Source organism: Sceloporus undulatus, chromosome 1 (assembly GCF_019175285.1).
Source record: "Sceloporus undulatus isolate JIND9_A2432 ecotype Alabama chromosome 1, SceUnd_v1.1, whole genome shotgun sequence".
In the NCBI taxonomy this organism is placed as follows: domain Eukaryota; kingdom Metazoa; phylum Chordata; class Lepidosauria; order Squamata; family Phrynosomatidae; genus Sceloporus; species Sceloporus undulatus.
The window spans coordinates 226,448,717-226,462,992 of NC_056522.1; the positions used below are offsets into that span (position 1 = coordinate 226,448,717).

General features: G+C 39.1%; 1 protein-coding gene across 3 annotated transcripts in view; it reads right to left on the minus strand.

Annotated features, from left to right (window-relative positions):
- ARHGAP15 (Rho GTPase activating protein 15) overlaps positions 1-14,276 on the minus strand; it is a 558,688-nt gene that overhangs the window by 189,862 nt on the left and 354,550 nt on the right. The gene's annotated exons all lie outside the window — the stretch shown is intronic.

Below are 14,276 nucleotides of genomic sequence, written 5' to 3' on the forward strand. Positions count from 1 at the left end.
GACAAAAATCAAAGTGAGCATTTTGAAATGAAAAAGTGTTTGCTGCAAAAGGTCAGTCCCTTTGCTTGGCAAACTATGCAGAAAAGCCTGGGAAAATGTTGAACACACAAGCAGTAACAGGATTTTAAAGCCAACAACCTCCCTGTTTCTTTAAACAGACATCGGAACCTATAACTGGATGCTGTCAAACAAATGACAGCAAAAAGAGGGGGGAAAGAAAAAAAAGAAGAAAAAAGGACAGCTGCTGAGAAGTAAAGTTGAGAGATAAAAGTTTTGAAAGCTGGGGACCTTCTCAGAAGTGGACTAAAGGTCTTTCTTAAATCTTTATACAATGTTATGGATCTCAGGATGACTTTTTGGCAGAAAGTCAAGTATGTAGTTTTGTATATAATTCCTGCAATAGCATCTTGTGGTTGAGAAAGAAAATCAAGAGTGTAGCAATGTCCAATGCCTAATAATTCTTTCATGCTTGCAAACATTGACAGCAAGGATTTGGGGAAACAAGGCAAAAGTATCACTACTTTCAGTAGGGGGATGTCAAGATAAATGAAGTGGTCTCATACCTTCATACCACACTAAATCAGATGTATTAAGCAAGCAAGCAAGCAACTAACCATTAAAAAATAACATGGGCAGAATGATGCTAAGTGTACTTATTCAGAATTACCATTAATTCAACTCAAGATACAGAATTGTGTTCAGTAAGAGCATCTATTCAACCCCATTAGGTAGCATATTGAGGAGCTATCTAGATTTGTAGAAGCAAGCTTGAGCAGGATGAAATCAGACAGAGCCGTGAATCTTATTGTTCAGTCCCAACTAGAGCAGATCTAGAGAGCCAGCATGGCATAGTGGTTTGAGTATTGGACTGTGACTCTGGAGACCAGGGTTCAGTTCCCAGGTCAACCATGGAAACCCATTGGGTGACCTTGGGCAAGGCACATTCTCTCAGCCTCAGGGGAAGGCAATGGCAAATCTCCTCTGAACAAATCTTGCCAAGAAAACCCCATGATAGGTTTGCCTTAGAATCTCCATAAGTGGGAAATGACTTGAAGGCACACAATAATAAAAAAAGGAGCAGATCTATTGAATCTATTGTTGAATGGAGAGTCAATACAAAGGTAAATCTGATTGATTTACTAGGTCTAATGTGGTTGGAACTAACAACAGGATTAATGCCAATCTCTTTAGCATTTATTCAGAAGGACTCCTGCCAGTGTTGAAAAAACTCTGTCATAACAAGCAACTGTCTTCACCTATGTATTTTACTATGAGGATGTGAGTGTACTGCCGTATATTGTGGGATCTTGAGGAAAATTTAAAATTTGAAGTGATAAGAATAATCTAAATAGAAATTATTTAAAATATAGCACATTCAAACAGCCTAAAAGGTTTACATCAGGCCTGGCCTAGAATAAGAAGATGAGCCCTCCCTTTGCCATCTGACATCATCCAGCTGAGAGGGAGAGAAAAGCCTGCCAGCTCCATCAGGTCTGGCCTAAAGGAAGAAGCAGAGCCCTCCCTCCAGTCCATCTGCCTTGGTCCAGGCCTCAGAGGGAGAGAAGAACTGCTGAACCTGATCCCTTCCCTACCACCATTCCCTCCTCATTTTGTGTCATGTCTTTTTAGATTGTAAGCCTGAGGGCAGGGAACCATCTAATTAACAATTTTGTATGCCACTCTGAGAGCCTTAAATAAATACATAAACAGTTTTAAAATGACATACATAAACTGGGTAAAACCATCAGACCACAAAGACTTTAATAATAAAAAAATGTTTTAAATACATACTCAAATGAAACTAATGGGGTTCCAAACTGGGCCACTAAAGGAGGAGCATTACACAAATAGGGTGGCACAACAGTGAAGGCCCTCTCCCATATTTTCACACACTGCACTGGTATCAATGCTGGGAGAGAAAGTAGACCTCAGTCCTGAGCCAGGCATATGGAGAGATAGATGACACTTCAAGTATCAGGGTCTGAAGCCATTTAGGGATTTCATGTCATCACCAGCACCTTGAATTCAGAATGGAATTAAGTTGATAGCCATTGCAATTCCATGAAGATCAATATTATGTTTCCTATAATCTCACTGCTGCTTTTGGATTTAGTAAGCTTTGTTTGGGGATTGGTCATTGAGGAAGATCAACACAGGCTGTTTACTTCATAAATCTGATTATTGAAGCACGTGCCTCTGAGGAAATCCCACTGGGAGAAAGAAAATAGGTTAATTCTTAGGAATACACATTCTACTCAATTTCAAGCCAAGTTTCCAGTCTTCCCTAATTTCCCTAGCCATGGGATTTTCACATTCAGAGACAGTGCCAATTGCTAGTGAATAGTGGCAGAACCAGCAGGGTGTAGTGATTTGAGTGTTGGACTCACTCTGGAGACCAGGGTTTGAATCCACCCTCCTTGGCCATGGAAACCCACTAGGTGACATGCTTTCAAACCCGGGGGGTGGGGGGGGAGGCAAAGGCAAATCCCTGTGACAGATTTGTTGCCATAAGATGGAAACGATTTGAAGGTGCACACAACTACAGCAACAACAACAACAACAAAACAAAATAAAATGATATAATCAATTTACAATCAATGAAATAATAAAAAGAAGAGCCCACATGGAGTTAAACAGCAGTTAGCAAAGTGCAATCACACAAATTCAATAAAAAAGTCTGGCTGAATAAATATGTATTCAATTAATGCTTGAATCTTTCCAGACTCAGTCACAGCCACAGGCAAGGGGACAGAGATTTCCATAGTCAGATGGTTGTATTGAGAATGCCATTGAGAATGCTATACTCCAAGTTTCAAGTATCAGCAACCCCAAACTTCAAGCCCCCCACTCCCAACTGGCAGCCAACGAAATAGAGCAGTGGTGAGACTCTTTTTCTGCCACCCATTGTTGTTGTATGCCTTCAAGCTATTTCTAATTTATGGTGATAAATCTCACACAGAGCTTTCTTGATAAGATTTGTTCAGAGAAAGTTTGCCATTGCCTTCCTCTGAGGCTGAGAGAGTGTGATTTGCCTAATGTCAACCAGTGGATTTCATGGTCAAGCAGGGAATCAAACCCTAGTCTCTAAAGGTGTAGTCCAAAATTCAAACAACTAAGTGTTATAGTTTACTTTGGGATTATTTTTAGAATAAAAAGCACATGATACAAATTTATAATTTTTAGAGTGCAAAGCTGATTTTATAAAGTTTGTAATAACAGGTATCATTTTATAGATGTTATAATAACAACGTGAATTACACCATGTTATTATTAAATATTATTATCATCATTGCCATAGTATTATTAAATATCACCAAGGATCAAGGAACAAAACATTGTGAGAGTTCTCTTCAGTGGCTGTCATAATGCCTTGCTGAGGTAAAGGTACATCACTTCTGATGGAAGGTACTTTCTTATTTGTTATTATTTCATAACTGAAGCCCAATTAACACACACAAACACACACAATAGATTTGAAAGGGCTCAATCACTCTGTGCTCTGGATAAAATCAATAATCCAAGTGTTAGGACCATATTCTAGTAAAAACACAAGGTCCTGGGAGATGGTTCGCTCTTATCCAGAGAACAAGTACTAAATACTGCCAACAATAGTAGCATCAACAACAGTATAAACACAAAGCAACAATGAAAACCATTACTGTCACTGGTGCTTCAAATCATCGGTGGGTTATAGACCACCGCTTTGAGGCGGTCTGCCACCGCCGCCGTTTGCTCCGTAAGGGAGCCGTCACAGCCACACTGTGCGGCTCCCTTACGGAGCAAAAAAGAAGCTCCAAAATGGAGCTTCTTTCTGCGGCGCCCTAATGACGTTGCGAGGTGCCGCTAGCGCACTCGTGACATCATTAGCGCCGTGACACGTTCGGACGCACAGCGTCTGATATGTAAAGATGGCGCCGGCCGTGTGGAACGGCCGGCGCCATATTGTACGGACAGAGTCCGTATTAGAGCCAGGGGCGTCTAGAAGAGACGCCCCTTTTTTAAAATGGGACATCCTGCGGACGTCCCAAGTGGCGGTCTATAACCCGCCATAGTCATGATTAAGGATAAGCAAAAAACAATAGAAATAATACTGCTCTTCAGAAGTCCATGTGCCTTGCACAGTCTTCTCCTTCATAGTAACACTCCTATAAGACAGTTTATAATTAGTATTCCAACACTGACAGTGGCAAACTGAGCTTGAAACATACTAGTTTGCTTACAGATTACTACCTCATGATGTGGGAGAGTAATATTTAAATTGGAGACTACATTCTGAGCTAACTTATTGATTTAGCCATCACACACACAGCAACACCGCTGGAATTTTCCCTCCTTCACTCTTTTTAGTAGTCACAGTAGGTTTCTACATATCCGGAATTAAAGGGAAGACATCTGGACAGATATTATCTTTCATTTTATACAGTAAGTTAACTCCATCATTAGGCATTCTTCAGCTTCTATTTATTTGCTTCATTTTGTTACAGTTACAGATTTCTAAGGCTGCAATCTTATACTCACTTATTATGGAGTAAGTCCCATTGTATTTCATAGGATTTACTGCAGAGGGATGGATTTGTAGAGGATTGAACTTTAAGTGATTTTATTAATTTTAGACCAAATGTAGCAATATAAATCTTTGCAGATATCTCAATCACACACAAGAGCAAATAATTCCATATTTTCCTTCTTCTTAGGTATGATTACAAGGTATGATTGCACACATTTTTGTATTTTTGGACTTTTGAAAAGAAGAAAAATATTCATTTGGGAAAAAAAATGAGGGAATTTGGTTTTTGTGCAAAACCCAACATTTTGCACAAATGCATTTATTGCAAAAGAAAAGAAAAGAAAGACAAAAGAAAAAGTCTTAGAGTAGGGGGAAAACTTAGGGTGGTTGAACCTTTTCTTGATATCTCTGTTGTGATACCCTTCCTTCCTGAGAACTAGGATGAATCCACACTGCAGAATTAAAACAGTTTGACACCACTTTAACCACAATTTCTATCCTATAGAATGCTGGGATGTGTAATTTGGTGAGATATTCAGATTGGTCTGTCCCAGAGTTCTGGTGCCTCACCAAACTACACATCCCAGTATTCTGTAGGATAGAGGCATGTCAAGTATAGTGGTTTCAAGCTGTGTTAATTCTGCAGTGTGGATATACCCCTAGAAAGCTCGCAGGTAGGGGTGCGTGTGTGTGTGTGTGTGTGTGTGTGTACACACACAGATTGTTATTGAGCTGTAGCTCCTAGCATTCCTCACAGTTGGATTTTCTGACTAAAATTGCTAAGAGTTGCAGTACAAAAGTATCTGAGCATTTCCCACCCCTGTCTCAAACTATGTTAAACAGGTGGTAGGTGGTAGAATACACATAGCCATGTCAGTTTGGAAAATCAGTATGCAAAGGGATCTTGTGGCACCTTTGAGACAAACTGAAAGAAAGCAGCTGGGAGCATGAGCTTTTGTAGACTTGAGCCTATTTCCCCAGATAAGGTGGAATGAAGAGTCCAGAGGTAGACCTATGTTAATCAAGAAGTAACTCAGCATAAGATTTTAAACATGTTAACTGTAGCAATGAGTTTTGCTTGAATGTTAAGTTGCTTTTGAATGTTAAGTTGCTTTTGATTTCATGGTTTCATATTCCATGGCTTATATCACATTTGTTCTAATGCTCATTTACTGTAAGTGGCTCAGAAAATTTAATGTTACGGGGCAGGGTACAACAAATGTTGCAAGTAAGTAAATATAAACAGCTCTTGCCAGAGTTTGGGAGCTTGCTATAGAAAAGGAATGTTCCTTTATTCACTAGTGCACTAGTGCATTGCCAAGGCAGATGGTTGGCATTATCATTGCTGGATGGAGTAGGTGTAATTCATTTTATTACACAGTGTTAATGTATCACCTTTACACCCCACCAAGGATTCCTTGTTCAGACCTCCAAAACTACCCTGTTTCCTTCCTGGTTCCCTTTATCTTTCTTTGCGTCCTTAAAAAATTGCTTCATCGCTATAGTCCTAGAATGCTCTAATGTGGTGGACATGGACATTAAATCCTGAAACTGACATTACGAACACTTAGGAAGTTCACCAATTATCGTTGGTTTGTTGGTTGAGCAGCACTTGCAACGAGCTGCTAAGATTTTATTTAAAATAAAGGGGGATAAACATGTCAAATCTTCATAGCAGTTATTTTGGCATCTGGGAAGTCCTTTTGTTGTTGTTAACCACCCTTGCGTCACTCTTGATACATGGTGACTCTGCTGATCCAACAAAAGGATCTCCAAGACCCCCTGTCCTCCACTGCTCTGGCCAGCTCCTGCAAACTCATACATGTTATCTCTTTTATAGATTCCATCTATCTAGCATGTGGCCTTCCTCTCCTTCTACTTTCCTCCACCTTTCCTAGCATTATTGTATTTCTGATGATTCATGCTTTCTCATAAAGTGTCCAAAGTATGATAGACTCATCTTGGCTTCCAAGGAGATTTCTGGCTTGATCTGCTCTAGGACCCATTTGTTTGTCCTTTTGGCTGTCCATGGAATCCTCAGCACTCTTCTCCAGCACAACATCTCAAATGAATCTATTTTCTTCCTGTCTTCTTTCTTAATTGTCCAGCTCTCACACATCCATACATGGTAATGGGGAATACAATGACTTGTATGAGTCTAACTTTTGTGCTGAGTTGTAAATCTCTGCATTTTATGATCTTTTCTAGTTCTTTCATAGCTGCCCTTTTCATTCTTAATCTTTTTCTTACTTCCTGGTTGCAGTCCCCATTCCTAGCAATGTTTGATCCCTGGTATGAGAACTCCTTTAGTTATTATTGTTGATGTGTTTTTATATATGTACTGTATATGTGATGAATATATACATGCCCAAAAATGTGTTTGTCTTTTTTGTTTAAGTGGAATTTATATGTGGAATGTGTATTGTTATGTTGTTATAATTAGTGTTGGATGTCATATTACACAGAAATAAGTAATAAAAACATATTAAAAACATGCCAAATATTTTTAATGAAAGAAAAAAAAGGAAGGAGAAAGAGGGATAAGGGGCAAAGAATGCCATTAAGAAATAACAAGCCACTCTCATGGCAGGGAAGAGGAGTATTGGGGGAGGACTACTTTCTTTTATGAAATGGAAACTAATTACAAGTAGCACCTAAAAATAATTCATTGTTTCCAAGCACTGTCTCTTCCTACAAGAACCCAAGCTACATCTATTATATTCTTATATTTCCCCCAACAAGATACTTTTGCTAATCTGAAGCAGATCATGTCACCAGCTATTCACCCTTTTTGTTTGTCCCCAAATTCTGATATTAAGAGTTGCATTACTTTTCAATATAAAGTTGCAAATATAAAGGGGGAGATGCATGCCTCCAAAAATATGGAGGACATGTTCAGGATATGTCAGAAGCCCATGGGTACTGTGGCCCCCTGATATGTGTCCATGCTTTGTTTAATCAGATGCAGTGTGGAAGTGGAATCAGGGCTTCTAAAGTCAAAGCCCCAAGACATTTTGATTGCAGGGATGATAACAGCATCTGCCACACCTGCCTCTGGACCCAGATGCAGTCCTTATAGTTGCCATCCACAAATAGATATTCTTAGCAATAATATAGCTCTCTCTCTCTCTCTCTCTCTCTCTCTCTCTCTGTGTGTATGCATACAAATACAATTATATATTGAAGCACTGGATATTTTAGGAGAGGGAGTCCACATTTAAATGAAGCCCCGAGCATGACAGTATGTGCATTGATAATCATTCTATGGTGGCTGACATTTTCTTGATTTCTCACAGTTGAGACACCCTTTCTCAACAAGAACTAGAAAAGTTGAACACTAAGACATTTAGGTTCTTGCATCAGACATTTTACTTAAACCATGTGGTATACAGCATATAGTCAGGATGGAAAGGCTTTTCATTATTATTTGCTCCTGACTTTGTACTTGACCTATGCAACATATAGGGGCAAAGCAGATGGGCAGGAATAAGCTGCTCGAGGCTGCTTGAGCCCCTACCAACCTCAACACCTGCTCCCAAATTGGCTGGAGTGTGCATGTCATGACCACACAGCACAACACCAATGCAAAGGTATGCTTTTTCTGGGAAGGAGCAGAAAAATTCAGCTCCTTTTTAGTCTGGCTTTTCTCCCCATAGTGTGGCTTGGGTGTGATTTCCAGCTTGCTTTGATGCATGTGTCACCTACTATAAATGCCCCATCTCGAAGCCAGCTGGAAACTGGCTTATTGTGCCTATGTGTATCAGGCCATAGTCAAATCCAGTAGATCAGAGAGCAGGTCATGTTAATCTGAATAATGATTTGGACCAACAGATTTGCAAAAATCAGATTCACAAATGAGTTCAGCCAAATTATTTGACTTCAAACTGATACCATGCTATTGAATGTTATGCCTGAAGCTTTCCATTGCCTCCAAATATGGTCACATTTGCAATGTGAACAATGCTCCTGTTAATCAAGTTATAAGTAGCTCCAAAAACCAATAGTGGAATTACTCTGCTAAACTGTTAAATCAAAACAAATCTAACCATAACAAAACCAAGAGATAAATATGCTACTGATGCCCAGAAGAATTGTATTTGTATGGTAAGTTACTCATAAAGTAACACTTTACCTTCAGTGAAACATAGTGAAGTTTTTCCTTACAGTTACAGTATGTAAATGGGACAGAAAGGCATACTGCTTTCTTGCCTCAGCCAATATGCCAGCTGCACTGAGTATTTAGGCCATCTTACTAAGACTATGGAAGTAAACATACAGTTTTCATTAAATGTGCCTTTCCCATAATTGGTACATAAGTATTTCCCATGACTCTGCAGTTGAATAACTTGGCTAGAGGCATATCTGGCCATTAAGAGGAGGGCTTCAAATCTGTTGAGTCTCAGCCATGCCGGGAGACTTGGCACTTCCACATGCTGCTTCCTAATACCAACCCCAGTCTAAAATGTCATCAGAAGCTTTCATAAACATTGGATTTAGCTTCACATAAATTACTGCTGTCCTGCGATGGTTTATGCCAGAATTTAGTGAAAACAACACATTGAGTAAACAGAGTAGAAGTAAATGCAAAGGAATCATAATCCAAGTCTATGATGATAGAAAACTGTATACCAAATACAAAGTTATAAATACAGTGATAAAAATGAGATTTTTATCACATGCCACCGAGATTAGTCATTATTTACATTTCTACTAGCAAAAGCCATATGCTGGTTTAAGGTTGCAGTAAGTGAAAGGGGGGAAGCACACACATCAAAACAGAAGCTTGCAAGATTTCAGTAGAGCAACTGCTTTGCAAGATTAGTGACAATGTATTTCTCTATTCCTTTCACTTTGGTCAGGTCATAAGCACATCAGTTTTCAATCATCTTCCTTGAATTTTCCTTTGAATTTATTTATTTATTTACTTTACTCTACAAAATAAATTGCCTTTTAGAGTAAGCCTTTCCAAGGGAGTGCAGAAGAGTTCAAAACCACAGAAGAAAATAAAAATGATAATAAGGAAATTACGATTAAAATTACTTACTGTCATATACACACCAGCAGCCAATAAGAAGGGCTCAGTTCAGTTTTGAAGGCCTGAAATGGTGGGGTCTTTACTGGAACAAAATTGTGAAAGTGGACTGCCATTAAAGGGATGAAGCCCTGTCTTTTATCTCTGCCAATTTTACTGCTTTTACAGGTGGATACAATCTGTAAGAGTCTTCAATAGTGATCTCATAAAGTGGGCAGGCAGATATGAAGATTTATATATTAACTGAAATTCTAAGGTGCCCCAGAATAAAAGACTTCTGGGTAAATTCTGCTGGCAGGGTATTTAATAATTAACATAAAATGAAATTACCATAGCATTCAAGACCAAAAAACACAGCAGCAGAGGACATAAACCAATGTTGTAAAAAAAAAATCCTTAGAATCACATTGCTATTCTTATACAGCAGGACAGTGAAGATAATGGATAAGAAGAAAATCAATTCATTTGAGATGTGGTGCTGGAGAAAAGTTCTCTGGATACTATGGACTGCTAAAAAGATAAAGAAAGGTGTCCTAGAACAAATCAGGCCTGAACTCTCTCTAGAAGCCAAGATGAACTGAAACTGTAATACTTTGGCCATGACAAGACATGAACAGACAATAGTGCTTTGTAAGGTGGAAGGCGGTAGGAAAAAAGGAAGACTGTATGTCAGATGAATAGACTCAATCAAGGAGGCCATGGCCCTGCACCTGAAGGACCTGAGCAGACCTGTTGAGGATAGAGTGTCTTGCCATGGGTCAAAGTCAACTTGAAGGCAGCTAAGAACAACAACAGCAACAGTTGCCAAGCAAATATCTGTGAGGCAAACATGCCACAATGTGTTTTTTTTTAATCCTCTCTCCAGAAGTTACCGTGCAGGTTCTACGGGGAGGCATCTCCATAATTAGTCTGTTGTATCCATACCCAGCACCATTGTAATATGATTTAATTGGCAGGTTGTGGTAAAGAGGAGGTGGGGGCCGTGGCTTGGCTTCAATCGCTTGCATTTCAGTTTTAAAGATCTCAGGTAGCAGAGCTGGGAAGGACTTCAGCTTCAAGTGCTCTCATTGTGAAGAGACAACACTCCACAAGATGGACCAAAGGTTATGGAGATCTATATTCAATTTGATATGCATATGTGATGACTCAACATTTGACTGAATTCAGACATGACCAAAGCGGCTCAGCCGCTTTAAGGGAAGGTACGCCTTTGATGGTCTTCATGATTAGAGGCCAGGATTATTGGGGCTTGGCTGATTAGCCAAGCCAGGGGCGTGGAATAGGAGGTGGAACACAATGGCTTTTTGCCCCCTATACGTCTATTCCTTCTCTCTGAAACACACTGTTTTCTTTTGTTCCTGGCCAAAAAATCCTTGTTTTGGATTATAGTTGGAACTAAATTACTGCATGTGTGGTTATTGTTTGCCTAAATGTGATACACATATGCCTTTCTCCCTTTAATTAATTTCTTACCTTCCCCCCCTCCCCTTCCATTCTCCTCCAGAGTTTCTATTTCTTTCTCCATTTATTTATTTTCTTATCCCTTTTTCCTTTTCTCTCCGTTTGATTTGGCTACAGGTGAAGGGGGAAGTCTTACCTTTTACCTGCTGCTGGTTCTGATACCCTTCCCCATCTTTATTCCATTATTTTATCCTTTTCTTTGTCTCTTACTTGTTGCTGGTTTGATTATTGGGCTGGGTTTTTCTTGGCGGAGTTTTGCTCTTTATCCTGTAGCTTTTGCAGGGTTTTTTTTTACTGAATGCTTTAGGCCAGGCAACATTTCTGGCTGCCTCATGGTGTCGGACATTTTTTTAGGCCTCTTGGTCCCTTTTGGGTGACTGGCCTAGCCAATTTGTTGTACTGCCCCTTGGGGACACCATTGTGTTGTACTCCATACAAAAAATTTGATATGGTAATGGAAACTCTCACAAGCTTGTTGTAGCAAGGAAGAGAGTTAACAGGAAAATCTGAAATTCTTTAATAAATGAATCTGGCTTTGTAATTTCCCATCCATCTATTAGTTTCTGGTCTGATAACCTTTCAAGAAGGATGGAGTTCACTTTTCTGATAAGGACAATCTGTTGTTTTGGGGGGATTTATAGTAAGGGGTGGGGGCTTTTTGGCCAGCTTGGTGGGGGAAAGTGACTAAACTGAAGCTTGACTCTTTCAGTGGCAGTGATGGGGAAAAATATTATTAGTTTGGTGTTCACCCTTGGCATCCCCTTTGGATGAAAGGTTGGGCCTTTACAAGTCAAGGGACCTGGGGGTTAGAAAGGAGCCTGCCTTTGGGGGCTGACATGCGGGGTTTGCTCTCTCTTACAGACTCATAGGATTTTGGGAGAGAGTGTCCTATGTTTACCTTCCAATAGGCTGGACCAAGGGGTCAATCCAATATCTTGGATTTACCTCGGGGCTTGGTGTTTTGCTCAAGGACAGGCTGGAGTGGCTTTGGTCACATGGTGACACCTGGTTCTCCAGCTGGACCTGCACCAGGATGCTCTCCCTTCTTGTAGTTTCCCAAAAAAGTCAAGTTTATTAGTATTTGAATAGGTCAAATAAATGGCCCTTTATTTTCCCATATATGCTTGCCTGGTCTCATTATTTCATGGTTGATCATCAATGAGTCTGCTCTAGTTGGAATTATCCTACAGGATCCTGTCCTAGGTCTTTATATGTCAATGGCTGATTGAGAACGTAGTCATAATTTAATAACATACCTTTTAAAGAAAAGAGTATTGCATTCAAAGTTGTTTGCTGTAAGGCATTTATCTCAGAACTGCAAGAACTTTTCAGTAAATGGTTAAAACATCAACTTGATCTCCAAACTGGTTATTTGGGATAGCTAAATTAGGCTAACCCCACACTAGTTGCTTTCCAAAGCTAAGGCTGTATTTGAGAATTTGATTATTTAAGGATAGAAGCAACAAACTAACATGTTAATATTTTTGAAATAAGGTTTATTGAGGATGATCCCACCCTACACAGTTATAGTGCTATTATTCCACTTTAACTACCATGGCTGCCTCTTGTGGAATTCTGAGTTTTGTTATTAAATGAACTCTAAGAGCTCTCTGGTTGAAAATCCTAAATGCTCTTCCCTGAACTGCAAATCCCAGGATTCCACAGGAGGCAGCCATACCAATTAAAATGGAATAATACCACTGTAACAGTGTGGTGTGATAATGTCCTATGTAATTAACAAGTATAGTTGGTAAAGATGTAACACTTGTATCATTACAGCTACCAATTTAATGGCAGTTTTCTTTTAAAGTTTGCTATTGTACCAAATAACTGATATCTGCATTGGACATTCTTCTTCCCTTTAGCTCTAAGCCTACTAACATCTACAAGGGGCAAGGTTGGCTAACCAATCAGGATTGGAGAGTAAAACCACTATCTGTTCTCCTGCCCCCTCTCCAGAGATTTATATACAGAATTCAGTAGAAGATGCTATTAAATGCATGAAGATAAACATTATCACTCACTAATGGATACAGATCAAACTGCTCTTAAAAGGACAACTTCAGTGGGCAGCTCAAAAGCTGGCAACTCTAGCAAAATACTCTTCTTTAATATCCAAAATCTACATTGCATATTTATGGATTAGGCATTATCTGCTTTCATATCTACTTACTATCCATGGGATTATAATTGTTCTAATTTTCTTTGTTTATGCAAGGAAATTTGACACTTCAGGTAAGTTACTTACACATTTTTACTGCATCTCTCATTAGATAGATGCAGATAATGATTAATTAAAAGTGGTGCTTTGCTTTATGATTTACTTTATGGAAAATAGTATTTTGATTTATGATTAACTTCAAGGTTATTTTGTTATGTGATTCTGTTGAATATAAATTTCCACTCTAGAAACATGACAGCAATAGAACTGCCTCCCCATCCCACTTCGAACCATATACAAGAACCGGTGATTTAGGAGATTATCAGACGCGGGTGGGTGGGACAAAGGATGGGAGCAAAGCAGATCGCTCCAGTCCTTATCCTGTCCTTATTGCATGATTGTGTGAAAGACTTGCACACTCAATGCACTTGTGTCATTATCCCGTCTATGAAGTGGAATTGTCCTGTCACTTTTCAATAACGGAAACTTCCATTAATGAAAAATGACAGGACAATTCCACTTCACTACCTGGATAATGACGGGATAAGCACAGTGTCATATGATAGCCTTTCATGCGATCATGGACAATTACACTTTACTGGCGGGATAATGACCACATTAGTGCAATGTCATCTGATAGTCTTTAACACGATTGGACAAAAGGACAGGAAAAGGACGCCCTTTTACCCGTGTGATAATATCCTTTATCTTTGCTGTGCCCTGTACTTTTAGGGATCTTCTAAAATACACTGCATAGGCATAAAACCCATATCGGCTATCTTTTTCCTTGGCTACTATTTTAAATTTCCACTGAAAATTACAGGAAGGAAAAAATTAGGGGAGGGGAACAAAAGGAGGAGAAAAGGAAAGAATTATTTTTTAAAACTAAATCTTACACAGTTAGTTAATATTGATTCAAAATGAACAAATAATCAAGCGAAAATACCCAAATAATTATAAATGGAAGAGACTTACTGTGGCTACTTGCAGGTTTTTTAGGGTAGTGAAGCAAAATGTAAAGAAAAAATATTTAAACAAATAAAAAATAATATTATCTATCTATCTATCTATCTATCTATCTATCTATCTATCTATCTATCTATCTATCTATCTAT